Source organism: Phaethon lepturus, unplaced genomic scaffold, assembly GCF_000687285.1.
Source record: "Phaethon lepturus isolate BGI_N335 unplaced genomic scaffold, ASM68728v1 scaffold7219, whole genome shotgun sequence".
NCBI lineage: Eukaryota > Metazoa > Chordata > Aves > Phaethontiformes > Phaethontidae > Phaethon > Phaethon lepturus.
In genome coordinates, this window is record NW_010562666.1 from 23662 (window position 1) to 27994 (window position 4333).

Below are 4333 nucleotides of genomic sequence, written 5' to 3' on the forward strand. Positions count from 1 at the left end.
ATCCAAAATTAAAGAAAGTATTAAAAAAAGAATTGAGAAAGAGAAGGATGAAGTAAGCTGCCAAAGTTCTTCAAATTAAAACTGAGGTGTTACAAATGAATTTCAGTAACAGTCATCTTTCCAAACATGCCAGAAATGACTCCTGTAGGAATGATGATCGTACAAGTAGCAGAGATTCTAGAAATATTTCAACTTTTCAAAACTGAGCGAGAAAAGCATTTTGGTAAAGATGTGTAGAAATGTCAAGCGAATTTCTACACTAGTATCAACAGTCAAGTGCATATTTCTATAGAAATGTTTTTAGCATAGGTTCCATACCACAATTCAATGATCGCTTGTGTAATGTCCTGACAATGCTCCTAATATGTTCCCCGCTATAGAGATTTATGTACCACAGGAACTTCCTAATAGAAAATGCCCTTTAATGACGAACCCTTGCTTATTAAAAATTAGTTTTGGCAAACTAACACTTAAACTATAGGAAAAAGAAAATTTTGAAATGGAATCTTGTAAGCACCCTTATCTATTGAAGTCTACATTAATGGCTTTCTAGATTTCCTTGAAAAGCAGACTAAATGGTATGAGGAAGCCTGGAGTTATTAACCAGCAAGCATCCTTATATACTACAGTAGCAATTGAACCTGATTTCCATTCAAACACATTACCCAAGAGGAAACCAAAAACTAATTCTTAATGTTAATGTGAAGATATAAGATTTAAATTTATTTCCAGGAATTACAAGTGCATTTTGTTCATATTAGCAAGCAGTCTTTATACAATCCATTCTTCACTGCTGCCAAAATAAAATGAGAAAAAGACAGCAGAGATATGAAAAGCTAAAAATAGAACTATTTTTCCTAAGTTATTTGTTGAATAGCATTTCAGTTCAACACAACTCAGAGGTAACAATAGATTATTTTTTTTTCTCAATCATAGGCATGTGGCACTTAGACAATCATCTTTGCACAGAAAGCTTTAACAGTCATGCGAGGGCACAGTAATTATTTTAAACAAGGCAAATTTCTCACCACAGAGAGCAGTGGGGAAAGAAAAGGAGGCACTGCACTGGAACATAACACCTAGTAAACTCCACATTATACAATTTCAGTAACAAATACTTGAAAAGATCATTAAAAGGTATACAATTTTAAACATTATTTAGTGCTAGCTTTGTTTGGTTGTCCTAACTCAGCATTATCAGAGAAGTTTGATAGTACTTGACAACAGAACAGTACTTCATGTCACGAGCTCATGGAGGCTTGATTACAAATCACCATAGTGTAGGTTGCAAGAAATGAACTTGAGATGCTGACATGCTGTAGGAGCAAAAGTAAAATCAAACTTTCTCATTTAAAGATGCAGTGTTCCTCTCTGCAAAAATTCTCAATGTCACTGGTTATATTCAAATGTAAAAACTATCAGTCCTCATCTGAAGCATTTCATTGGTATGCAGTATGTAGACTGAGTTTATTAACATCATATTTTGGTTTCTCGCTTGCCACCACATACGGATGCCTTCCACAGAGGAAAGCATTCACCATTAGGTCATCATGCCATTATGTTCTTTGTTAATCTTCCACCACAGGGTGAGTAAATATAAGCTGGCGAGCTGCCACTCATTCTCTTTGCACAAGTCTTATAAACACTACTACATGGTATGAACTTTGGAAGTACTACGCCTCCAACATGGTTAAACTTTAAATGATCTCTTTTAGAAAAGGCAGGGAGAAAAAGGTACAAATTTTGTCAATATATGGAAAAAAAGTTTCTTAGATGAATTCAATTAAGTTGGGTTCCTATGTGGCTCTTATGCTGTATAGAATACCTGTATGCACAGCACAGGATACCCAAACAAGTGCATAAGCAAGATTAACATGAACACGACTTATGCTGTAATCCATAGCGTAATGGTAGAAACTCTGCTGGATGCTAACCATTTCTATTTAAAAAGGAAGTGCAAAAAAAATCTGGGATGTCACTGACTTAAAGTGCCCTGAATAGTAGCTTTTCTAAAAAAAAAAATGCCAGCGACTTCAGTAAAGTCAGAAAAACATAGTTCACGGTGTAAACTTCTTACAGGTTAATGAATTATCTTCTTGGATATTGATCCAGGAGTGAAAGGAACCACTGCATCTTTCAAACCAGAAAGCAAGCAGTTAAAATACGGCCAGCAGTAGGTGCACTTACAGTACAGTACTGCAACAATGGGCATTACGCATAGGAGTGTCAATTACAATTCTTCAGGCTTAAAAGATTCATTGAAAGCATGAGAAGCCAAAACTACCAGGAACTGCCCTCCTGAATGGCTCAAAGGAGTTAGTGGATAAGCTGAGAGAGGCCACAAGACATGACCAACAATAAAGAACTGGGAAGAGGAACAGCAACGTTTTGAGCATGCCCAGTCCTTTAAGTCCTTGTCCTACAAAAAAAGAGCAGAGACATATTTCAGTGAAGGAAGTTTTAATATCACCTTTTAAAACAAGCATACTTTCCTATTTCTACGCTTTATGTACACTATGTTTACCGTAAGTCAGAGACAACAGTACCAATATATGTTTAAAAAACAAAGATCAGAGAGTTTAGTTAGAATTTTAAATCTTAAAAAGATTAGGAAAGTTAATCATAACTAATGAACAAAGTATATTATTTGGTCATCTGAAGAATCTGTGATTTTCACATTGCTTCTCAATTCCAAAAACAACAGTCAAGCGGGAAGTTTTGAATCTCAAGAAGTAACACACTGAGAAGAGGTAGCTGATCAAGTACAGGGGCTCTGCAGGGGGAGCAGAAATGCACAGGAAAGAGACTGTCACTGTCCATTTTAAGCCAGCTCCTGGGGACTGGCTTCACTAGGATGTCAACTACTTACGTTTAAGCTGTTGTGATGTGGAATAGCTAATCATTCTAACGACAAATGGCTAGGACAAGTTACCAGCATATCATTATCAAGCTGAGTACAGTATTTAAATTTCAGTATCATGTCAGCCAAATCAACTCTTCATAGTAACATTTAAAGGTAACATTTTTAGCAAACCAGAAATTTCCGTTAGCCCCAGATCACAGATATCTTTATCCCTGATCCCTTTATCCCTTAATCCCCAATACAACCTAGGTACATATGGTCTGGGCAAAGAGGCAAGCAGGAGAGATCATAAGCTACGATTTACCACAGCGTTAGCTATTTGCTCTCCCTTCCTTCAAACTACAGCCTATCAGTAACAGGTTTCATCTTACTCCTAAAAATTATCTCATTTTCTTCCAGCACGTGTGCATGTACTGCTAGTGCCTCTTGTACAGAGTTACCTTCAGAAAAGACGGACAGGAAATAACCACCACACACATTACTGTGTCCCAGAACTAATTCAATTGGCAATGCCCAGCTAATAATAAGAGCCAGATGTGTGAACCTTAGATTTACCTAACTTTTAATTATTAAAAGTTTCAAATGTTAGCTAGTAAGCTTAAATAAGCAAAATACAATATTTCTAAAGATCAAAATTACTTCATTTGTGAACTTCTACACATTTGAATATTCAAGCCAACTGATTTGATCTGGTTGAAGATGCTCATTGCAGGGGAGTGGACTAGATGACCTTTAAAGGTCCCATTCAACCCAAATTATTCTGTGATTCTATGATTTCAAGTATTAAAAAAATTACTCAAGTCAGTATTTGACCAATTTTGTATGAAACTACTGAGACTTGCTAGCCTCACAGCATATGAAGGCCAGTTAAGTTCATTGGTTAAAAAAAAAGGTCATAGACAGTGAATATCAGCACATTACATTTTAAATTAAAATTTTAAATCTTCAAAAGATTAAGAAGATTACTCATAAGTAATTTATTAATATTTAGATACCTAGCCTTATTTACTCACACTATTTCAGAAGTACTTAAAACTGAAGTTAAATAATACTGAAGCTTCATGGTTTGTTTTTTTCCCCCCTTTAAAATAATTCAAGGGATTTCTCCTCTGTACATTACATTTAAGGAAGATTTTAAAAAAAAAACAAACATTTGAAGCCATATGACAAAATAGTCTGTAATATATGAAGAACATTGCCCCCTTCAAATGTTTTTGAATAGAATTTGCTTTTCAAAGCGTTACCTTTCATTCTGAGGAGCATTATTTAAACGTAATTCTTATTCCTTAAATGGAACCTAAAACTAGGTAAACATCTCAGACAATTGCTTGGATTCTCTGTAGACTCTTCAGAGTTGTAGGCAAAACTAAACTGTTTCTTCAACAACAGAGCAGGACTGAGGTCAAATGAATAAGCACACAGCTATCCTTTACAGCTCATTATCGTATCAATAGAAAAGGTCGGTTCAGC

General features: G+C 35.4%; 1 protein-coding gene across 1 annotated transcript in view; it reads right to left on the reverse strand.

The window, feature by feature from the left end:
• Positions 1-218: 218 nt before the first annotated feature.
• Positions 219-4333, reverse strand: part of MAPK1 (mitogen-activated protein kinase 1) — a gene marked incomplete at its 5' end in the record, with an annotated part of 18041 nt that continues 13926 nt past the window's right edge. The window contains one exon of the mRNA XM_010294344.1: positions 219-2419. The remainder of the gene's footprint in view (positions 2420-4333) is intronic.